Source organism: Dermacentor albipictus, chromosome 3, assembly GCF_038994185.2.
Source record: "Dermacentor albipictus isolate Rhodes 1998 colony chromosome 3, USDA_Dalb.pri_finalv2, whole genome shotgun sequence".
Taxonomy (NCBI): Eukaryota; Metazoa; Arthropoda; class Arachnida; order Ixodida; family Ixodidae; genus Dermacentor; species Dermacentor albipictus.
The window spans coordinates 164782117-164807145 of NC_091823.1; the positions used below are offsets into that span (position 1 = coordinate 164782117).

The 25029-nt window shown below is 50.3% G+C and overlaps 1 protein-coding gene across 3 annotated transcripts in view; it reads right to left on the reverse strand.

Annotated features, from left to right (window-relative positions):
- The window catches only part of LOC135905157 (heat shock protein beta-6), an 83506-nt gene extending 67233 nt beyond the window's left edge, over positions 1-16273 (reverse strand). Inside the window, exon 1 of one of the 3 annotated variants that reach the window (XM_065436170.2) lies at positions 16041-16273. The gene's annotated coding sequence lies outside the window, so the exon portion shown is untranslated. The remainder of the gene's footprint in view (positions 1-16040) is intronic. The other 2 variants (XM_065436169.2, XM_065436174.2) reach the window with 2 other exon arrangements.
- Between the last annotated feature and the right edge of the window lie 8756 nt (positions 16274-25029).

A 25029-nucleotide genomic window follows, 5' to 3' on the forward strand; every position in this document is an offset into this window, starting at 1 on the left:
AACACAGACTATGCATGCTCCACGCACGAGGTCTGAAGTAAATAATGAGCGCATGCGCCAGGTAGATCGAATATTCGACCGAGGAGGCAGGGAGTGCGACGAATATTATATATATATATATATATATACAGTAAAAGCTCGTTAATTCGAACCGCAAGGGGAAGCCGCTTCAGTTCGAATTAACGAAAGTTTGAACTAACGAAAGTGAAGGAGAGCAACAGTACACTGCGATTTGGAAGCAGTAGGGCATGTCAGAAATTTGGCGAGTCAAAAAGTGATGGCGTGTGCCCGCGGCACACGCCATCTTCGAGTCGAAGCTCTGGGTCCGACTGTGCCACACCACCGATGTCCAATGAAACGAACGTTAGCCGAGGCTTAACACCATCACAATGAATCGCGACGGCCGATGCCTCCTAAGCTAAAAACAGAGGTGCACAACCGATGAAGACTGCCGAGACAAAGACGCTGAACATTTGAAGGTGGCGAAGGCCCTGATTCGTTGGTTCTTGATTGCAAGCGCAGCTGCGACGTACTTGATTCGCTGTGTTTTGGCGCTTGCCGTGCCATCTCCGCACAGCATTAGCAGCTGTACAAGATTTGCGAAGCCTCCGAGATTCGCAGCGGGCAAGAAGTCTCGGAGGTTACGTAGAACCGAGAGGCGGCAGCCACCGCTGCCTTCTGGCTGACCCCGCGTCGGTTAGATTTTTTTCCGATTTTGCCTTCTCTCGCCGTTCTCTCCGTTTCGGAGGCAATACAGCCTTGTGTGTAGGCAGTAGGCGCGTTTCTCTGGCCGTGTGCCAGGCGAGCGTAGTTCGAATTATCCGTGAGGGAACCTTCTCGTGTTCGAATTAACGGACTTCTTTATACATAGACTTCTGTGGAGCTTGGCCGGACCAAATCGTACAGTTCGAATTATCCATAAATTCGAATTAACGAGCTTTCACTGTATATATATACTGCCGTGCATCAGGGGCCGCATTGACACAGCATTTTTTTTTTATTGCGGCAGCGCGTTTTCTGGCCTAAAGAAATATTTAATTGTGCAGATCACGCCGGATTCTCGGAGGAAGTCCAGCAATGTCCGGTGGTGGGGCCCCAAGATCCAACTGTCTACATCTGGCGGCCGACCTGAGGGTGGTCCACATTGAAGCAGGTGTTTCTGGCGGAGGGCATGTAGAGAGGGGCAAGTCCAGAGGAGGTGCCCAGTGTCCACCTCGCAGACAGGAGCGGGACAGAAGGGGCAGGAATCGCTGATGGAGGCACGGTACTGTGCCGACCAGGTAACCGCAGCGGTGAGGGCGACACGGAGGCGTAACCTTCGTAGCAAGACTTCTTCCGAGAGCGCTAGGCCGCCATGGGAGGTCGGTGCCACACGGTGGGAGAAGTGCTCGCTTGGCGCACCGAAGATGTTTTTTTTTTTTTCTGTGAGGAGCCTCATCTCCGGAGAGGTGAAGGCCAAGTGAAGTGGACGAGAAGTTTTGTTATGGCTCACTGCATCTAGTAAGGCTTGTGTGGGATGCGCATTGCGACGTATCCATTGTAGAGGTACTGCAACAGGTAATTTCTCAACAGTGTCCCCAATCTCCTGTGCCAAAACGTCGGAATTCAGAACACGCCGCAGACAACGGATAGCAGCTGAGGAATCGGTGAAGATATCAATGTGCCTACTAGACGGCGGAAGCAGCGGACAGAGGATGGATATTGCGTCTCGGATTGCCAAGAGCACCGCCTGTGTGGACGGCCAGGCAGGGGTGCAAGCATACGAGCAGGTTGCGATTTCTGGCAATATGACAAGCGATAGCCGTGTTGACGTGATCATCATTCACACTAGCGTCGACATAAGCTACATGCCTGCAGGAAGAGCTCGCACCCGTAGTTGAGTAGCTATTTGCTATTATACTCGACTCACTAAGGTGGCCAAGGGATCGTGTGTGTATTCGAGACAGCATTTCGATTCGCAAGTTCTCTATCCCCATTATTTGGCCGCCTTCGCTAAATAACAGGCCCAACGTCACGATTGGCTGGCGCCTCGTCTTACGAACAGTTCCAGCGTAATTATTTTTGTCTGGGTGCGTGTGTGTGCGCGTGTGGGCCTGCAAAAAGATCAGCGCTTGAATCCTCAGTCTCAAGGTGCGCCTTTGCACACTGTAGACGAGGCCGCACAATCGTTGCAAAAGAAAATCGCGTTGTGCGAAATTCTTCCCACACTCCGCACCGGTCCCCGTGTATACACGAGAGGCGCTGACGAAGCGAGAGAACCGAACGCCGCCTGCCGATGCCCGCAAGCCCAGCCGAAAGTGCAGGTGGCCAGCCCGGTTTATTTATTTATTATAAGGCGGCCCTTATAGCGAACGCATCGACCAAGAAAGCGTGGATCCCTATATATGCGCGCCCACAAGAAGCTCACCGCGCTGTTGCCGTCTGCACAGAACACAGCGCCGCACAGACGGCACTGTTGCCGTCTGCACAGCGCCGCCAATGACGGGTTCCGTTGCGAGGGGTGAGCATGGTTCACGACTCGGGCGTTTACCTGAGCGCTGCACGTGCACCACTCGCAGCCGAGGTATGGTGGCTAGATAGCCGAGGCCGCACGGAACGCAATCTGTCGAACGCCGGGTCCACGTACGTGCTCGGGAAAAGTATAGATGGGTCTCGCACCACCGCCAGAGCGCAGGTGCATATGGGCTGGCCGAGCATTTTTCAGCTATCAGCACGAAGCACACTCTCCCAGTGATCTTCAGTTTGCCCTGCGTAAGGCAAAAGGACAATGACGTAGCCTCCAAATTTCGTCATCTAACTGCTCAGACGTCCTCGGCTGCTTTTTTTTTTCCCTTTCCCATGGACGCACGTTCCGTCGCATACATACCGCACGCCCCCGGTGACATGCCCCGCGCATTGTGCATGTCGGGCCATAGGTGCGCACTTAGGCAAATCCACGCCTCCCTCCGAGGCAACCCCGACGCTAGCCACGCTGAAGGTTTCGTCGTAGGATTCGGTTGACGGTGTTTCATCGAGTTAAAATTAAATTCTGGGCTTAATAATAATAATAATATTTGGGGTTTTACGTGCCAAAACCACTTTCTGATTATGAGGCACGCCGTAGTGGAGGACTCCGGAAATTTTGACCACCTGGGGTTCTTTAACGTGCACCTAAATCTAAGCACACGGGTGTTTTCGCATTTCGCCCCCATCGAAATGCGGCCGCCGTGGCCGGGATTCGATCCCGCGACCTCGTGCTCAGCAGCCCAACACCATAGCCACTGAGCAACCACGGCGGGTCCAATTCTGGGCTTGTACGTGCCAAAACGACGATACCATACGAGGCACGCCGTAGCGGAGGAGACCGGGTTATTTTTTGGTCACCTGTAGTTCTTTAACGTTCACAAGACTGTAAGCGCTGTTGCATTTCGCTCCCCCCCCCCCCTCCTAATGCGGCTGCCGCGGTCAGGGATCCAACGTCTTATCCTGCGAGATATTGCAAAAACTTACAAAGAGAGGAAATTTGGGCGAGTAAGTCATATATATATATATATATATATATATATATATATATATATATATATAATAGGCGCGAAGACAACGCCAGACACATATAAACTGCACATACACAAAGCGCCCGTGTGTTCTCGTGCGTTCAGTACTGCGTTGAACCGACCGGCAGCAGAACACAGCAACCCGTAGAATCGTCGCTCGCCACGCAATGCGCATCCGACCTTTAACAGCCACTCACAGTCAGCTGAGCACAACTTGCGCCGTCGTCCTTCGCGGCAGCAGTTGGCCGAGAAGTCGGCGCGCATTCCACCGGGCCACAGGCGTTTCACAAGCGTGAAGGCACTCCACCCTGATGCGTGCAAACCGTCCGAAGCGGCACTTGCAAACCGGGGGTGGGGAAGGGGGGGGGGGGGTCGGTAAAGGGTGCTTGGGGTCGGTAAAGGGTGCTTGTCCCGTAACGACCAATTATCGCCGCGCCGCCCCTGTCGTAACACCAGGCCTCGGTGGCTGCGTTCGAGCGAACGTAGACGTTAATCGTCCAGCCCACTGGTGCACGGAAAGGCCGCAGAGTAAACTATAGGCATAGATCTGAGCAGGCACCAGTTTCAAGCACCGCGAGATGGTGCTTGGGACAAGGAGCAGACGGTTCATACAAGGCGTGACGACGAGAGATCTTTTTCGCGTCATCCGCTAGAGAACTGCCAATCGCGCTGCCTCGTTCATCCCGAATATCGTAGGAGTCCGGCGTGCGGTTTAACGTCGCAAATATCCGCTGCCAGACGAGAGGAAACGTAGCGACTTCCGCAGAGGTGTATACACGTGCGCCACACGTGGCCCGTTCGCGAACTCCGCGGAAGGGGAACGCATGTGGCAAAGGAGTGTTCACCCGCTCGGGGCCTATGTCCGTCGGAAGAACACGTGCGGAGGCACATGCATGTGTGTGTGACGCCAACGTCCGTCTTGTAGGCGGTGTGTCGGGCCATGCGCCATAGACGAGTCACTGCCGGAGTACACATACGGCGGATGCTTGCTATGCGGCAGGTGTATTCACGGCTCGTCCGTTTTCTTTTTTTCTTCCACGACGTAGGTATGGTGTAGGGGACCAGACGAACCTGTTATTTGGGACTATATGAACTTAACGAACAATTAGGCCAACGAATTCATAGGGGAAGATGAACCTCATTAATGTCGAAATATAGCATTTGGAGGTACATGTTTACGACAACCGTCACGTTTCTAATTACCGCTCACTTTATGTGACGTATATTTTGTGAACGTACAAGTATTTTCCCCATTCCTCTCTGTGCAACCTACACGGCTCTGAGAGTAACTAAAAAATCCGAGGACATTTAAGCGATCTTGTACGAGCGGTTCTTCGAGTTATGAACTCCTCCCGGGCCAGCGAGCACGTTCGGACGCTTGGCGCCATTCGATTGGGCCTTATTGAGGCACAGTTAGAAGGCAGGCCAGAGCTGGTGCGGACAACGAACGCGCCAATACAACGCAAGGAACGAAAGGGCACCTGCACGCGTCGCCGTATCCGCTCCGTCGAGGCGCGCTGGTGACGTGGTGTCGCAGCCAACGGGAATTTAGGTGCCCTTCCGCAAGCTGAGGACGCCGCCGACTTTATCGCTCAGTGGGCCCATTCGATGCTTTCTCATAAATAAGGAGACAGAGAGAAAGCTGACACAACTAGCCGCCAGTGGCAGCCGAACCCACAACAATCACACGAGGCACGGTTATTTCACAAGCACCCCCATTTTCGACGCGTATTCAATTCCGCCCACGTCGCCACGTTGCCGGCGCGATTGCTGGCGTTCGAATCCGCAACCGTATTGGCGAGGCCACGTGTCACGTGCGCCGGCGCCTCACCAGGTCAAAGAACGCCCCCGTGCCGCACAGCCCGAGGCGAACGATATGTATCGACTGGGTTACAGGGTGACTCCCATGCTGCGGCTATATAGCCGGGGACGCAAGGCAATAACAGTCAAATGCTACCATTACGCCTGCCAGCAGCAACGCCTCTAGAGACTCCATTTATGTCGGCGAAAGCAAAGCTCGGCGAAATCCGCGCCAGTCTCCTCCAGCACTCGCTGAGGAGCCTTCACGCCCACATGCCTCTTACACACTCTCTCTCTCTCTCTCTCAGGCGAACGTATTCGTCGTTTCACATCTAGCTCCGTCCCGCGGGCCGCATCTTCTGAAACGTCTCGCTGTTCGTTCAAGTGTGCGCCCGGTCAGTTGCCGTCGGGGCAAAAACGGGCCCGCGCGACGGCGCATTCCAGTGGCCGCAACCGCGATTAAGCGATCGGCGAGAAGCCTCCCCTGCGCGCACCTCGGCGAAGCCAGCGCGGACGCAACGGAGCCGCCGCCCGCAAACGCGCGCTCGCCGCACGTGCTCCAGCAGGGGCGCATTCCTGCCGCGCAGTTCGGGTACAGTGGCTAGAATAGGAGAAGTGTGATGAGCGCGCCTGCTTCGCCGTGACGCTTCGCAGGGAACGGGACAGGTGGCGCTGTAACCCGCTTACACGTCAGGCGCTTGGAGCAGACGCGTTGCCTAGGCCGCGCCCAGTTGCGTCTCTTTATTCGATTTAGCGTTCATGTTGCTACACAGTCTAAAATAACATGGTGCAGCGCAAGGATGTGGCAAAATCTTCTGTAGAAGTTTTTAAGCTAGCGAATGCGGCATGCATCTAACGAAATCCAAGCGACGGGCAGTCGCATACTCACGATAATGGCGTTTCCGTTCGACCTGGATTTTAAGCAGTGCCTTAAACAAAAGAGTGAGGGCCACAAATACTTTTATTGTCATAACAAGACTAAGTTTCCGACTCACAATATAGAAACACAGACGCGAAGCAGTCCCTTTTCGACTGAATGCTCATGTAAGACGACTGAGCTTCAGATGCTTTCTTTTCTCGCGAGATGATGCGCGTTCCTTGTTCAGGGACTTCGTGAAGAAGTGAAGGCGTGTGATGAACTTTATAATCTGGTTCGTAAGGTCGATACCATGGCGTGCACAGCCGACGACGACAGAATTTTTCTGCAGGCAGGAGGTCAGCTCATCCAGACTGTCTTGGTGTAGTTCATTGTAGCTGAACCATGTCGTGAAGGTAATCTCAAGGGCATCCACAAAGGAGAAGAGCTTCTCCGAAGGATAAAGTAGGCCGCCATTATCACAAAAATCTAAGTACAGCGAGATCTCTGTTCGCCTTCTGCGGTGATACGAGAAGCTCACCAAAGCAGTCGCTGCAGCCGCTTTTTACTATAGTCTTCCTGGCAAGATACCCTGCTATGTAAAAGACAAGTCGGGCATCGCTTGTCTTTTCGGGATACACATGATCAGGAATGATCTTCGATTTCTTGAGCACCTCAGAAGCTTCTTCGAGCTTGCCTTTGTCAAGCAGTGAATCCACTTGTTTGGCCTCACTTCCATCGGCTAACAGAGAGATAAGCGAGCCTCCTGCACAGTTCCCGCTGCTTGGTGCCTTTACCAGATCATAGAAGCTTAGGCAGTTCACTGTGATTAAAAATTGGGTAGCTGTCGGGTGGTCGTTGCATCCTGAAAACTGACGGATAATGCCAAAGAACTTTTCTATACAGTCTTGGCTGAGTCGGCTTGTGAGGACGTACTTGAAACAAAGTTTCTCATTGAGGTACTTTAGAAGGCCCAGAGTAGCATCCAAAGTGACTCTCAGTCCCTCAGCGGTGCTTGCGGAAATGAATCCAAGCTTGGAATTGCCCAAGGAAGCTTCCCATTTGTTTAGGTACTCTTGAAAATCGATAATGTTCTTTTCCTGGTGAGAACCAACTTTAAGCCCTTTTGATGGGATGCGTGCTGTCATGGCCTCAATTAATTTTACCATCATGAGCACAAATGCTTGTGTTGGTGCCGGGTCACTCCAATGCTTAGCTATCTCGCTCTTGTAGAAGAATAGCCCACGGAGAACTTCAGCACTGAACAGGTGGAATGCGAAGTTTACTTTCATCTTTTCAAAGTTGTTGGGGCGAATGTGCGACAACGTGATTTTAGGCATCACTTTCAATGTTACTGCGCATTTATCTTCATCGTACGCTGCCTTGATGTGCTCCATGTAAATAGCACCATCTGGTGTTTTGTAAGGAGCTTTAATAAAGCCATTCCTGACACATTTCACCAAATGTGGAAAATCGGAAATGAAAAAAAGGCGCCTCCCTATCTCGACGGGATGTGGCACGGAAGACTTTATCGAGGATGAGGTCCCAAATATCCCAAACTTGCGCCACATAGATCTATTCCATGAGGCTCCGTCAGAGGTGATAAAATCCACCTTGAGGCCTGCTTTCTCTGTAAGCAGCACGGCTTCCATTAAGATCTTCGAAAGCAGTGCAGCCTTCACATTTCCCCTGGAAGCAAAACAACCCAGTACTTGGTGCCATGAACCAGTCAATGGTTGAAACATAATGACCAAACCATGATCACAAGGCATGTGTCGTTCGGAGTCAGGTGTAAACTCTCCCAAGTCCACAAGCCCTTCCACCTTTCCTCCTGTGCCAACATTCAAGCATTCTGACAACTTCATTTCATCCACTATGAGTCCGCCGTGTCGTTTGAATTCATCCATTGATTTTGTTTTCTTGGCAATCCCTGCCAAGACAGCAGAATTAAAGCCGAACCCACTCTTGTACTTGCGTGTGTAAACCTTGAGGCATGATCGACTAGGCAGCAGCAGTATGCCCTCCCGTCTCACGTGCTCATAGAGCCTTGGGCTCTTCATCCTCATTATCATGCATTCTAGTAGCCAATCCGGGTTGTACTTCATACCTTTCGGTGACTTCCGTCGAGCACCCTCAAAACACTGCATGACGGCGAGCCGTTGCTTGGGTGTGAGGGCTTTTAGTTGGCCTTCGAGGACGGTTTCTTCGAGCTCCTCACTCTGCTGCTTCAGTTTCTGGATAGTTTCTTCGTACAATGAAAGCCTAGCCTTCAGCCGTCTGATAGCTTGCGCTTGCATCCGCCTTCTTAGTGAAACACGTGCAGCTTGACTCTGGTTGCGCTGTTTCCTTGCAGATCTTTGATTGAGAAGAGCTTTCCTCAAATGTTTGCATGAAATGCATGGCTTGCTTTCATTGGCGGTTCCCTGGCAATTCTTGCTTGAGATTACGGTTCCTGAGACTGAAAATTTCTTATTTCCAATGATGAAAGGAAATTCTTGAAGAGTTCCTGCACCCGCGCACACGCTGAGAACATCTACGTTCCTTAACAAACACTCAGGATCGTCTGACACACAGTGCGGTATCTGCACCCCCTTCAAAAACACTTCTTGCTTCACTCCATGCTCATCTTGGGTGAACACAACTAACTTCTTGGCGAACAGAATACTCTTGTCCTCAGTGGACTCACACACACTGTACGCAATAGTTAGGGGCGAAGCACTAAGCGTGTGTTTTCTCCATGAACACGACGGTAACGTCAAGTTGTCAAACGGCGCGCACGATGCATTCTCGAAGTCAACACTGTCTGTCGTACTCTCAGCACTTACAGGTGTGGTAGCTCCCTTTGCACGTTTCTTCCTGGGTGGCTCATTCTGTTCACTTCTTGTTGGACGCTTTCTCTCTGGTGGCAGCCTCTTTGAACAATAAGCCGGTAGGTTCGGGAACAAAGTAGGAACTGCGCCTGGAAGCAGCACAGGCCTACTTCTCTCGATGCGGACGAGCTCACCGTTCACTTTATGCTCAAAGTGCCTTGACACGTACCGTTCGTCGAAGTGCAACTCGCACACTGCACAGTTTTCTTCCAGGTTTTTGTCAGCGCGAGGAATAGCACGCTGCCATTGTGCGAGCGCACTTGAGTCTTTAGGTGCACCAAACAAGGACAGTTTCTTCTTGCTCGACTTGTAGCCTGTTGTGCAGCCGGGCACAAAACAGTGACTCTGCCTTCTAGGCATGACTGCACAGATGCTAAAGCGGGCGAAACGTACACTTGACACGAAAACTGCACGCACACGACGCTATCGAAACAGGCGACGTGTTCTGCGCTGTCTGGGCATGACGTGAATGCGGGAGCGAGCGCCCCCATGCGGTTCCCTCTCCGTGGGCTTCAGCGCCTCCCATACGAGCCGCTCGGCGGTCGTCACACTTCCCTATTCTAGCCACTGTAGTTCGGGTGATGGATGGCGCCCGCGTGACGCGACTTCACGCGGCGGGGCGACGGGTCCGGCGCTACCGACCCGGCAGCTGCGAGCTGGCGCCGATCTGCGTCCAACGCAAGGCGACTGCCGTGCCCTCGACGCGGGCATCACAATATTACACGCTCCTCGTAGCACAATAAAATCGAGGCTCGTAACATCATTCTCGACAACGGTTGGCACCCGGACGAAACGAAACATAAACCATTCGTTTTTCGGCGTGCCTTTCTTCGTCACACATCGAATGCCCGCGGCAGCACTACTGGCCGCATTCACGCTCTGTCAACGTCATCCGCCGATCGTCCTGCCTCGATGCTCTCGCTTTCCACTGCATCTCTCCGTGGCCGCTTTCAAATCACGATGCTTCCAATTCGGTGATTGGGTATCTGCGCTTGCTTCGTTCGCTTGAGGCACAAGAGAATTGTTCACGTTGTGGAAATCTGGACGATAATTTTCCTGCCTCGAATGCCGCACGGGGGAAAAGAATATCTACACCCCCAACTCTTTGTCTGTATAGCCTTCTGTCCTCGAGCAGCCCGACCGTAAGACGAGTCCGAGCAAGCGACTCAGCTCGGACACGCCCCGTTCCCTCTTCGCCTTGTCACGAAGGTGACGAGCGAGAACTTGCGTCAGGGTGCCATCGTAACGCCACCAGCATAGCGCGTTATCGTTTAGCAGGGGACATTCCAGCAGCCGCGTTAGCGACAAATGCAGGGGCGTCGGAAGCATACCTCATGCCCGAAGGGGTCACTTCCCCACTACTGAGCTATACCTGACTGAGATGTAAAGTGGCACTACATCCTGAGGAGGCGACCACGTGCAAACCCACTTATCTATGACGCCAATGGACAAGACAGGTGCGCGTGGGTCGACAGCGAGACAGCAATTCTTTCACGGCAGCCTCCACTCTGCACGCGCAGCTGGGACAACCAGATAAGTATCGCATCCCAAAACGAGGGCGTTTGCATACGATAGGACAACTGTAGCGAGATTAGACTCGGAGTTGGCAAGTTGGCCGTAAGAGACTCGGCGTGGAAAGATTACGCAGTCCCCGAACGCGGTCCACAAATAAAGCCTAACCACAGCTCTCTCTCTCTCTCTCTCTCTATCCGCCACAGAAATCAGCTCAAAGTTGTGTTTCCCTCTCGTCACATCCCCTCCGTTAGGTCGTCGTAATCGTCGTGCAGTCCACACTCGTTCAACCTTATTCACCATCTTTACATAGGGCGAATTCGCCCGTCACCACCGCTGAGAATCGAACTCCACTGCGGGAACGTGCCGCTTGGAGCCGTGCGGGCCAGCCACCTTCGAGCTAACATCTAAGCTATCGGCAATTTGCGCGGAGTTTTATGCACCACGTAGACGCTGAGAATGGCGACGTCGACCCACCTGTTCGTATACATAGGTCCCTGCCGGCAAACATACCGCAGCGAACGAAGACGACGCTGTTCGCATCGCAAACGTCTTCTTCTGAAGAAGAAGCCGTCGGCTGCTCGACAGCTTGCTGCTGTCGCTGTAGACAAGTCCAGCGTCAGAGGATTCAACGAACTCCCGCCGATCCATTCAGCACCGTAGCGTACAGCAGCAGCGCATGTGTCGCAAAACTAAGCCGCCGCCGTGTCAGGCCGCCCTCATTTCCGGTTAAACAACGCCGCGCCAACGTTTTCCGATACAGGCCGACGGCGTGTACAGGTGCGCTTCCATTATAGCGGCATTCGATATACGAGTCGCGCATGCAGCGCATGTGTATCCCGCTGTATGTGAACGACGTGTACTCTCTGCGAATTGCCGATATGTACGCGAAAACGACATCCGCATACGCGGCAGTACATGTCGTTCTGCGGCAACATGCACCGAATGTGCACGAACGCTGCGCAAGAAACTCGGGCAACACCTTCTTCACCCGCGGCAGTGAACTGGACGGCGAGTACAAACGATCGAGACGGGTTTAGAGTGAAAGAGAGATAACAAAAATGCGGGCGCGCCTCGCTGGCACTGGTGCAAAACGTACAGGCCCATCCTAGTGGCGATATATAAACGGCTTCATCCGAGAGTAAAAACACACGTTGCGCTCGTGCCAATACACTGTCGGGCAAGTGGACACGCGACCTCGGTTGCCTGTGCAGCAGATGTGCCCCCTCCCCCTCTTCCTTTCCCCTCCCTCCCCCACTCCACCCAACCAATGTGTTCGGAAGGGCATCGCATTCTCAGGCGCCACCGAGGAATACAGCTGACAGTCGAACTTTTGGTTTCACTTCGTATGTAGCGAAGGATATCTTCCGCATACTTTCGGCAACAATGCGGGAGGCGAATGCTACATGCAAAAGGGAAGACAACGAGCAACACCGGCGAATGCAACGTGAAAGTGACGGGCTAGTAAATGCAGGTCGATAATTTGTATTTTAAAAAAAGTAATAACATGTAATGCGCAGGAATCTAAGCTCTGTTAAATTATATCCGCTCACGGCACTACAAATCTATGCGTGCACTCTTTTTTCTTTTTTTTTATGTGTCCGCTGGCTACCGGTGTAGCGATAACTAAATACGTGCTCAATCCGATTTGCGAATTTAACCGTTAACGGAGAAATGCACTAGCGTTATTTCTTGAACTAATCGTAATTTTGCTTGAAATGTATTCAGCTGTTAAGGCTCTTTCATGGCAGTACAACCACTTAACGTATAATTCCCGAAACCCTACGACAATTCTGTTCAGTGTTCCTACGCCATCCGCATCGATAACCACAGTACCTAATCCTGACAATGAACTCCAATCGTAACTCCTCAGCTGCGAGTGCGAAACTGAGGCGGGAGTATGTGACTAGGTCTCACGGAACGTTTGTGTTCGACTATACGACTATATGACCTGCTCTTGAATGCAAAGTAAACGCAACACAAGAAATGCGACGGTGTCGCATTGGCTACGAAGCAGAAAAATAAGTGAAATTTAACACTCACTAGTGCAATTTGGTCCTATTTTTGCTGCTGTAAATGCGATGCCCCCTGTTTTCTCTTCCCCAGCTTAAGGTAACGCGGGTAAGAGAACGTGGAAATGTATCTTTCGGGAGCGATCTCACTGGTGGGGCACTCTGCCCGCGCAGCCTTCCTTCCCAGAAAGCTGTCCGCTGTGTCTTCCCTCTCGCTGTGCGCCGTCACAGCCTTCGTTAAACGCAAACGGGCCGACGACGAGAAGACGCTCAGCCCGTCGACCACGTGCGAAGCACTTCCGACGCGTCGGCGTCGCGTCTGCTTCACGATTCTACACGTCGTTTCATCCGGCTGGCGCCAAACGCGTATGCTTGCGGGACGTGTCCCGGCCGCGAAGTTGTCGACCTCTCGCCGCTTCGCGCAGCTGTTTCACGCCGTGGCTGTCACTCGGACCGGCCCGTTATTTAGGCTGGAATCGCATTCCCCGCCGTCGTGTTGCAATTAGGCCGAGAATAGGCCGCAAGTACGGCCCGTCACCGCGTCGCCCTTCGGTGCCAGAGGAGCCTCGGAGGCCAACAAGAGCTCGACATCCAGATTCCCGCTTCGCTCTCGGACAAACTTCCTGTCAAGATCCGCGGCGAAACTCTACGTCAGCGCTGACACAGGGTTGAATCAGCGAGCAATACGCGAGAACGCTCGCCGAAGGCCGTCTTCCAGCCGCGTTCCTATGCCGCGGAACTATAGCGACGCGGAATTCTGGCAACCGTTGGCGCCTTGTCTCCGGCACCACACACGTCTCCAGCGCTTCGCGGGTGCGTGCTCACGTCATCCCTCGCACGCATCTGCCGTCGCCGTGCTGGGACTGCGTCGAAGTTCAATACATACAATAACCAGGGGCCGCACAACGTAAAACTATTCCAATGTGTTTTTATTAAAATCTACCGACGTCAAATTTGCGTAACCGCCCACGCAAGCGTCAGGCGGTCACCCACAGGGTTGTCTGAACAAACCAATTAAATGTTCCACTCGTTCATGAGGTCCCTTTTGTTTGCTTGAATAACGAATAACATTGCCTGCATTCAGCGGCTTGTCTTATCTAATTGGCTCCCAAGAGGCGAGGAGCATGCTCAAGTGGAGAAGGATTCGATGGGGCTGAGCCACTGCACTGCATATCGTTAACCGGATGAAGAGGGTGGTGCCGGCGTCTGCGTTTGGTCCGCTTTCTCTTACTTAGCTTACGTTGGCTCGTCGACAATCGCGGCGGCATGCAACGGAAGCTTAAGAATGAAGCTAAAACGGATCCTCAGCAAAGAAGAGTTGGCAGCACGAAGTCGTAAACGTGCTGAAAGTTCTCGGTAAGGTTACACGGCCACACAAAAAAGTTTCATTACACGCAAATAAACCCATGCTCTCCAGCAGAGGGGAGTAGCCAGTGCCTGAGCGATCGTCAGCAGCCATCTTTTATTCCTTTCGGAACGGGGCAGAAGAAAATTCAGTTTTGTTCGGCATATTACTGCATCTTTAACGCGTACGCGTCACTTTGACGCGGTAAGTTTTTGCGCTTTTGTGACGTCGCGTGAGAGGCAGGTGAAGTGGGTGCAGCCCGAAAACTTTTGATAAATAGCCGAGGGCTAATGACAAAAAGGCGTCGAATCAGAAATAACTATTTTGTTTTGTTCGGTCACATTATGCATAATCAGTGCGTACACGTTATATCAGATGAGGAGCTATCACGGTTTCCATGACGTCGCGTGACAGACAGGTGAAGTGGGGGTGGTCCAAATAAGTTTTTGACCAATCGCGGTGGGCTGATTGCAGAATTGGAATAGAAAAGTTTGGAATTGTTTTACGTTATAGCGCCCCAGGTGAGGCGTTTTTATTCTTTTAACTGTGACATACAATTGTCGGGAAAAAACAAAACAAAAAAAAGTCGAAGGAAGACGCGCAGGTCTGCAGGCTCCTCACATTTGTTTTAACAGTTGTTATTCCCACCAGGTTCCTGCCCAGCGATTGCGCAACCACTCTTCGTTTGCTCCTGATGCATACATTACATGTCGCAACCGAAAGGAAATGTATGCAGTACCGAGGATACACAGGAATGCGCGTGCGCGCGCCACACACACACACACACACACACACACACACACACACACACACACACACACACACACACACACACACACACACACACACACACACACGCACGCACGCACGCACGCACGCACGCACGCACGCACACCGCTTACAGCATAATGTTCAGACATCTGGGAAGCAGGACGGGCTATCAAGAGTACACGACATCCATTAGCGCGTCTAAGAATTGAAGCGTGTCCTCATGGCATGCAGATAAGCGAGGAATGATAAAAGCGTGGCAGAGTGCTCGCGGCGTGAAGACGGAAATATAGCGATTTCGTTCTCCTCTCTTGAAGGAGGGAATGATTCGCGGCACTACACAGACCCGGGTACAGCTGAGGACATGAGAGAGGACGTGGGGTCCATTACGAAGGCCAGCTGAATTTGCTCCCTCGCCGGATAAGCGTGGAATTTCAACTCCTTAGCATTTGCACTTTCGGGTTGGCAAGGTTATTTGCGTACCAGCTGAGCTTGCGAAGAGCGTCTTCGCAGAGAGACAACAAGTCACGGTCATCAGCCGTGCCCGAATACCACCCTGGTCTTGAGGCAAGCAGACGCGATGTGAGCACCTGCTATATATATCCGTTGATCCGTACCATCTATCTATGCTAGCTTCGCAAGGAGTGTCGCCCTTGGAAAACAAAAGCAAATCGGCGGATAGGCACTTCGCCACGCGCTAGGCGCCAAATGGGCGCTAAACTTAACCGCACCGCGCCGTCTCAGCAGCTCCCAAAAAACAAGAGCCGAATCAAGAGGACACGGGCGCGATCAACTAATTTCAGCCGGCTCAGCGCAACTGCAATCTTGCGATGAAGTACGGGTTAGCCCGAGCCGGCAGCTGCTATCCATAAGTGGCAGCTGCCAATGCACTGTTACGAGTTTCGCTGGCTGTCGTCGCGGTGACAGTTTATTTCGGTGGAACCCGGGTCACGGTTCACATCCAATACTTGAAACACGGCTTCTCAACAATACACGGGGACGCGATGCTAACATGTGCCCAAGCGGCGATGGCAAGATCCGCCTGCCTCCCTGCCCAAACAAGTCTTCCCCGCCGAGAATAAACTCCCCGATCAAAGTGAGCGTCCACGCTTGACCCCAATCCAGACCGCCGCCGCTACAAACCGAGCGCTTCGGCTGGCAGAGGAGCCGGCATTACAATGAGATCGGCGGGGCACATCCCACATCGCGTAGGGCATCGGCTCGTAACGTTACCCGCATGACAGCGGCATGAAGAGTCGAAATCGAGCTTTCCGCGAGTAACTGGCTCTGCATAACACGTTTCAGAGTGCAAGGAATGCGAAGCTCGGCGAAAGACTGACTCACTTGGATGATTCTCCTTTTCTTCTTCGCCGACGACAACGTCAGGCACTGGATTCTGCGCTGACCGGGACGATTGGCTATCCGTCGTCGATTGGGCGGCACGGTCGCGAGGCCGGCTGCTTTTAATGCTTGCAAGGAGAAGCTTCCCGAACACGTCTACGCACCGTTCCAAAAGCAGCGACACGCCTGACTCGTTGAAGGAACGCGAGGGCGAACGCGTTCTCCCGACGGCCGCGCATGCGCGCTGGTACGCCCGGCGCCCGCCGCCGGTCGCGCAGGCGGTTGCCATGGCGACACCCAGTGTTTACCTTCGCCGGCCGGCCTTCCCCGCCGCCGGCGGGAAAGTGGTCGCATGAAAACGCTTCGCGGAGCAAGGTCACTGCATTATTGGCTTATGTGTAACCACAGAAAAAGGCCATGAATACCGGACGGGATGCGGCATAAATGAGGGAGTCGGAGATAACAGGCCAGCGTCGTCGTTTGCTCACACAACACGGCACCGCGCAGCCTCGCCCATGCGAGAAAAAAAGAGAGAGCAGGCAGACCCGGCGCCAGTCCGAAACCGAAACAAGATTGCGCGTTGGCGCAGGGCGTTGCGCTCTTCTGCGCTAATTCGCCGGCTCTTGCGCGTTGCGCGCTTTAAAGATGCATAAATAGTGTTGGCTATGTCGGCAACACCCAAATGCGTGCCAGAGCTTCACAGAACTGTATCCGAAGGTTCTTTTAGGACTTTCCTGGAAACTATCCCGCGACCACGGCCACTGCCCGCTTTTCTTTTTTCATCTCTCTCATTCTATCTTGTACAGCGGTACTTATGTTATGAAGTACTGTCAACATATATCACTGACCCGAGAGCTTCACCTGCGTCGTAATATAATGCGGGAAACACGTTACTACAATACTAGAAATCTCCGGGCTTACAAGCTGAATATGTATACCTTCTTTGTGGTAGTTATTGTTGACTAGGCAGCGGTGTTTCTCCGGGGCTATCAAACGCAATATTTGTTCACCACAGGAACTCCACGGAATAAAGGATGAGCACGAAGAAGCGCATTCTAGCAACACATTTATGAGTACATCAATCTACCTAGCGAAAAATTAAATAATGATGAGTCTGCGTAAGAGCAATATTCAGTCACGGGCTTTTTTATTCGAACTCATAGTTAAAATTGTGTACATAGCGCGGGCTTCGTTATCGCTCAAATATCGCTGCAATATTGACTCTCCTGTTCTTTCCGCATTGGTAAATAAAGCAGGTGATAACTTTGCCTTTTTGAGGGCTGCACCTTGCGTCCCGTAGCTCGCAGGACCTTTCTTTAAAGTTATTCAATCCAATCCAACGTGTTGTATGCGGCAAAGAAATGAATTGGTTTCACTGCCTTAGCGGCAGCTAAGAGTGCATAATTGTATAACAAGCACACAACTAACGGCGACTGCTGCCTTGAAGGATGAGAACCAAATTGCATAATTTGTTTTAGTGAGTGATGTGAGGGAAAAGAAAGCCGCAGTAAACGCATAATCTTCTGAACATGCCGAAAACATAGCGTTAAACACAGAAATAAACGAAGGGAGAGAACACACTAAGTATGGTGTGTTCTCTCGGTTCGCATTCGTCTTTAGCGATAAACTTTGGACAATGAGTCGATGCCAAGTCGCTGAATTCACTCCGCGTCATTTACCGTTATTATAATGGCAGCGTAGGTTCCTGTATTTACCCACAAGTAAACTGTAACGTTTATTCTTTTCCTTAAAGCTACTTTATTGCCTAAAGCTGAGAGTAACCTTCATCAACGGGTCACTTTCATCAGCGTGACAAGTAGCTCGCATCAGCGCACGACGCGCATGATGACCGCCAGGGTCGACCGAGGAAGCGGACCGTCTCGTAATGCCCAAAAAAGGGGGACGGTGTCCCATTCGCGAACCGGTTGCCGGCGCCCCACTCGAAATGGTCAAGGCTTCCATGGCCGCGGTTTCGCCCCTCCCACGCAGCGCCGCGATTCGACGACGTCAGCGTGACGTCGCCACGCGAGACGACTCGGACGCCGCCCCCGTGTTCCGCGTGTGTGGGCCGACGCCTCCGCGTTGACGGCGGGGAAAGATCTGGAACGCACCAGGCACTTCCCTGGCAGGCATCCACCGCGGTCCCGCCTCGATTTCTTTCGAACGAGCAAAAATATTCTTAAAGGTTGGCACCGCGCTTGCCGCTGTCGCACTAGGCGGCAAATTAGACAAGACTGCATACAAACCGCGTGCTTTCGCCTAACCGGCCACTTCGACACGGGGACAATCCTCAGCACGCATGAAAGAGAAACGGCTTTATCGAAAGGCGATGTGTCTGTTCAGCCGCCGTAGGTTCCACTGCACGTGACTCTGCACGGTGACGTAATGCGACGTGATAACAGAGGAAGCGGGAGAGACTCGCAACGGTGACCTGCGTCAGTCAGAGAGGGACATCAAAGCAAAGACAGTGAGGTCGACCAGAATATTCGACCAGGCTGACCAAGGTAAACACGCCAGACTTGTACGATTTTTCAGAATCACGAGCCGATTTTCAGCGAACAGTTGCAATAGGAATTTCAGCGGCCTTTAATTAAATCACATTCTCTACAACAATGCCCTTATATGACTGGTCCGTTTGAATTGTGCCCGCATATAAAGCATTCGAATTTTCAAAAAGGCAATAATTCATCCACACGCATCTTCCTTGACCGGAACTTCGGCACAAAGTGACTATATTTGCGCCGCTCGTAAAACACAGTCATAACGCGCTAGGACAATTTATTGTAAAGGTCGCAATCAATCCAAACACTTCGAACTACGAGTATACATAGCCCTTAAGGTGTCCCTTATTTTAACCAAATATACACTTGGTGCAACATAAAGCTCCCTTGGTACAGTTGAAAACAAGTTTAGAGTGGCCATATAAAGCTTTTGAGTCTTTTTTATAGAATTATTTTACAAACTTGCATTCATTCCACACACATGAGCTTCGCACTAAAATTTCACATAGTGTTCCCCCACGATGGCTCATTTTTATCGCGGTGAGATTGTAGTTATGCCATGGTTATGAGATAAATATCTCGATACACGTAAAACAGTCCTAATGCTCCCGATCACTTGAACTTGTATATTTTTTATATCTTTTGAAAAGGCGACATTAACCAACACACCTTAAACTTCACCTACATATTACGCGTAAAGTGCCCCTTATTACCGCCTACTCTAAACAAGGTTCCTTGTATAATCTTGATTTATGTATTGTGAGTAGAACTGTGTTAATATAAACACAGAAGGAAAGTTAGTTCATTGCTGACACGGGGAAATATAATGACGAGCCTAGCGTAGCGCATACGAATAGGGGAACAGAACGAGGGTTCCGTGATTATTAGTGACGCTTATAATTAAGTCAGAAACCTTAATTTTTCGCCCGATCATTACACTTAACATTACCCAAATCTGCACCAAATTTCAACTTGGTCTCTCGTACACTTGTTTCAGTACTCTGGGCAATATCGAAGATAACAGCAGTGTGATTCTGGATCGCTTGAATAATCAGTTTTCACCAAATGTTGTAATTAACCTAGACAGATTAAACATTTATCGTTCGTCACTCGCATGCTTCTTACTTTTGCGAAATATCAACAACGTGCTTCACATAGTTCATCGCAAAGAGACCGCGAAAAGCAACCACACGCTTCATATGACGCATGAAAATTGGGAGAAGGCAAGCATCAAAATATTTATTTTCCAAGCGCATAATTAACTTTCACACTTCAAACAATCGATACATACCACCCATATATAATGACCCCCTATTTCATCTAAATGCGAAATTTCTACCGTTCTTGGTCCGCCCAGGGAAGCAGGGAAGCTTTAAATTGTAAGCATTTCATATGGCGCCTTCAAAAGGCCCCTCACCAGACCTGGCCACGTCGTGCAGTCGCGCGCGCGGACACCGAAACTATGTCCATTTCCACTGTGTTCTAGCGCGCGATCATGCTCTGTGATCCGCTTGTGCCTGCCTCAGTGTTCACGTAGCACCGACTTATGCCGCTGGTCAGATGTTTTTCGTGCACAGCGCGCAAAATCGTAGGCTGCGCGAAACGAGACAAATGCAACAGAGCGCGCGCGGCGCCGTCAGCGAAAGTGCGCCGCGCAGCACGAAACCGAGGTGGGGAAAAAAAAATGAAGGCGGGGCCCGTGACGTATGCGTCACGCGATACTCGAGGCCCGGTATGGGAGAACGCAGGGAAGGAGTTTCCCTTGCGGAGGCTAGACGGGGCGCGTGGAGAGAGTGTCGATGTTGGCGCGTACGCTCGTTTCCAGTCGGCTACTCCAACTGCTCTAAAGATGCTAGACCCTGTCCACCACTTAGGAATTCGCCTGTCCACAGGCGCCTTTAGAACAAGCCCAGTGGAAAGTCTGTACGTTGAATCGGATGAATGGTCACTTGAACTGCATAAAATGGGTTGCATAAATAAACTGCTTGAAATAATGGGTTCGCGGCACTGAAGTATTTCCATCTCGGTTACTAATGAACCGATTTGAAAAATTATTTTGGTAGAACGCTCCGTAGAAGGCAGTTAACAACTTCCAGCATATAACTGCAATTTTCTACGTGGATTGGTGAGGAATGGTCTATTAAACGTGCCTTGGACGATCGTTTAGCAATTTTGGTTCAACTCCTGATCAACACACTTCAAAATTTCCCGGCATATCAATCGTAACATTTCCACCACATTTCCTCAAGATAAAACTTTGCATTGAGCATTGTACCTTGTTTCACAAAAACATGGAAACGGGCATATAACGTTTTTGACCACTTTGATAGCCACAATAAAAGCTTCGCTGTAAAATATTGGCGGGTCGGCCATGACCCCTCGTCCCCATTTGGAGGACCCTCTAGTTACTATTTTCAGCCTCAAGTGCATGAGGCAAGCACAGATTTGAAAAAAATGTGCCAAATAATTTGGGCGGAAGCCCGCAGAGTGGAGAAAGGTTCATGAAAGATAGAAATTGCCAGTCATCCACCCGATGTAGCAGTAAGCTACAAAGGACTAAAATAACCGACATGGAACGGAATGATAAGAGCTGTAACACTGTGCCCGCTGAGCTCCGGGAAGAGCTGCGCGGTTTTGTAATTTCCAAGCAGGCCTCTGAACACATAGACGTGACCGAAATTCCTGTCGAACAGAATGAGAGGCAGCGACACTGTGAGCAATGTCGCCGATAACCTTGGCGTTCCCCGCCTTGCCGAGTGTGGTGTTGCTTCTGTCCACCGGCTGCCCTCGAAATCTGAAAACGTTCCTGCAGTTATCGTCCCTTTCTTGCGGCAACCAACTAGGGATGTATGGCTGGCAAAAAGAACGGAAAACTACGCAACCATGCATGTATACACACCGGAGAACATGACTGACTTGTCAGGACAAGGCACTATTTATGGACAACTAAAACTTCAGCCAAAAAAACAAGCTGACAATGTGTGCTGCATGTGAATGGCAGGATTCTTGTGCGCAAATCTGATGGAACACCGCTGATGATATCAATCGGCTTTAGGAGATTTTGTGTTCTTTTTCATGATTGAAAAAAAAGGCATGGATAAACACCAATATCCTATTATCTACCAAATTATTTAAATGAAACTGTATCTCATCTTCCATGCAACTGTTTAAAATGTATTCACCTAAATAGAACATCAGTTAGAAACAAAGCTTTCGTCCAGAAAGAAATGTTACGTGAGATTTCTTCCCTTTTTCTGGAGTAATGCTAACTGAATGGATGGATGTGTGTTGTTTAGTGGCGCAAGGGCCAGGTATGGTCAAAGAGCGCCATGACTGATAGTGTTGTGTTAAGCGCTGATTTGTGAGTGGCGATGGTGGAATGTAACATGGCTGTAAAGTGGCCTAAAATCAATCAGTGACATGGAAGCGTAAAATAGGATATAGCATAAAATTATGATAGTGATACATGTAGTGGTATCTGGATATAGTACGCGTGATAAGTGATCATGGAGCTAAAATGCGAGAATATGTAAATAGCACTAATGCCTCCGGGGGCCTTTGAGTGCAAAGGCTGAGAGGCAGGTGCTTTCTTTTATTGCACCTACCGCAGCAGAAACCTCTGTTAGAGGCTGTGCTACGGATTTCCTGGGGCTATAATATGGAAACTATCTACATCTTTTAAAAATCTAAACAGGGATTCATGTTTGAAGAAAGGTTCTATGCCTACAATCATTTGAGGATGAAGTGGAATTTGTTGCCGGTGAGGTAATGGAAAATGCTTTTTCCTATTTGCATCTAATTCTCTGCATTGCATCAGGATGTGAAGCACGGTAAGTGGCTCACCACACTTATCACACATGGGTGGATCACCACCTGACAAGAGGTATGCGTGTGTACTGTATGTATGTCCTATTCTAAGTCTGCAAAGTATTACTTCCGTGTGGCGGTTCTTTGATACCGGCGGCCAGTCGCCAAGATATGGCTTGATAACATGGAGTTTATTTTCTGTTTCTTTATCCCACAACCGCTGCCAGAAAGCCCTGAGCGCTTTCCTTATGGAGGGCATAAGGTCCATTACAGGGACAGTCATGGAAATGTCTGCAGCGTTCGCATGGATGGATGTGGCTAGCTGGTCAGCCAACACGTTTCCTTCAATCTCGCGGGGCCCCGGCACCCAGCATACCACGATTTGCTGCTTGGACGCATAGGTGGTTAGTAATGCTGAGTAAAGAGATACAATGATAGGGTTTTTATATTTTTTGACAGTTTTCAAAGCGTTTACAACGCTCAATGAATCTGTGTATATAATTGCCTTTGGGATATTACTTTCTTTAATGTATTTAACGGCAGCCAATATGGCGTAGGCCTCTGCTGTAAGGATACTTGTGCTCGTGTGCAGAACACCGGTATCCGAAAAGGATGGACCGACTGCTGCGTAAGATACGCCAGAATTACACTTTGATGCGTCTGTAAAGAATTCAGGACATGAGTATTTGTGTTGTAATTCCAAGAAGTACATTCGTATATGCGCGAGAGGAGCGCGCTTTGTAACAGTTATGAAGGATGTATCACACTCTATTGGTTGCCACTGCCACGGTGGGGGCCGTATAGCAGGGGACATAAGGTGGTATTCAAGCAGGGGAACTCTTGTATCTTCAGCTAGGTCTCTGACACGCAGTGAGAAAGGCTTTGCCACTGTGGGCCGGTTGCGAAAGAGTTGACAACTGGACAGATCGTTTATGGTGTAATACGCGGGTGCTGACTGTTTCCGTTTACTCTAAGAAAATACATGAAAGAGGAGTATGTTCTCTGCAGTTCAAGTGACCATTCATCCGATTCAACGTACAGACTTTCCACTGGGCTTGTTCTAAAGGCGCCTGTGGACAGGCGAATTCCTAAGTGGTGGACAGGGTCTAGCATCTTTAGAGCAGTTGGAGTAGCCGACTGGTAAACTATGGCTCCATAGTCTAGTCGTGTGCGTATGAGGCTTTTGTGTAAGTTCATGAGACATTTTCTATCACTGCCCCAGGTTGTGCGTGAGAGAACCTTTAAGATATTCATTGTTTTCATACATTTGTTTTTAAGATACTTTATGTGCTGTATAAAAGTTAATTTCGCGTCTAAAATTATCCCTAGAAATTTATGTTCCTTGTTTACAGGCAGACGCTCATCATGCAACACAATTTCAGGATCAGGATGTAGGCCTCTTTTTCTAGAGAAAACAACACAGGTGCTTTTTTGTGGGTTCAGTCTGAACCCGTTCTCATCAGCCCATTTGGAGACCTTGTTAAGACCAAGCTGGACCTGTCGCTCACAGATTGCGAGAGAACTTGGTTGAAATCCTATCTGCACATCGTCAACATATGTTGAATAAAAGATGTTATGTGGTATGTGTAGACGAAGAGAATTCATTTTTACTATAAAGAGCGTGCAGCTGAGCACCCCGCCCTGCGGCACTCCAGACTCCTGTACAAATTTCCGTGACAAAACATTGCCCACTCGAACACGGAATGTCCGATTTGACAGATAACTTTCGATAACATTGAACATATTTCCGTGTATACCTAAGTGTGGGAGGTCTCTCAATATTCCGAACCGCCACGTAGTATCATAAGCTTTCTCCATATCAAGGAATACAGATAAGAAAAACTGCTTATGGACAAAAGCTTCACGGATACGTGCCTCTATGCGTATAAGATGGTCACTGGTAGATCGACCCTCCGAAACCCGCACTGGTATGGATCGAGCGAATTGTTTGATTCGAGGAAGTGTAGTAGGCGACAATTAATCATTTTTTCGAAAACTTTGCAGAGGCAACTTGTCAGTGCTATGGGTCTGTAGCTTGATACAGAGGAAGGATCCTTTCCTTGCTTTAGAATTGGGATTACAATAGCCTCCTTCCAAGCAGAGGGGATCTCGCCGGAAAACCATATAATGTTGTAAAGGTAAAGGAGGGTTTTTTGTGTTTCGGGGGGTAGTTGTTTCAACATCTCATATATTATGCGGTCTGAACCTGGGGCGGATGTATTACAACAGTTCAGTGCTGCCTGCAGTTCTGCTATGGAGAATGATTCGTTGTACGCCACACGTTTAGCACATTTCCGATGTAACTTTTGCTGTTCTATTCGCGTTTTGTTCTTTAGGAAGGTTTCGGAGTAGTGCGAGGAGCTCGATATGTATTCAAAATGTGCACCAAGAGAGTTGGCTTGATCTTCCAGGCTTTCTCCGTGGCTGTTTACTAAAGGTAAGGAATACGTTTGTTGCCCGTTAACTTTCTTCACTCTATTCCAGACTTTTCTCTCATCTGTGTAAGAGTTAATACTTGAGATAAACCCTGCCCAACTCTCTCGTCTTGCTTGTCGGCGTGTTCTTCTCGCCTGTGATTTAACATGCTTAAAGTTTTCCAGGTTTTCTGCTGTTGGCGAATCGCGAAGCAGCGCCCATGCTTTGTTCTGGTTCCTCCGCGCTTGCCTACATGCATCGTTCCACCA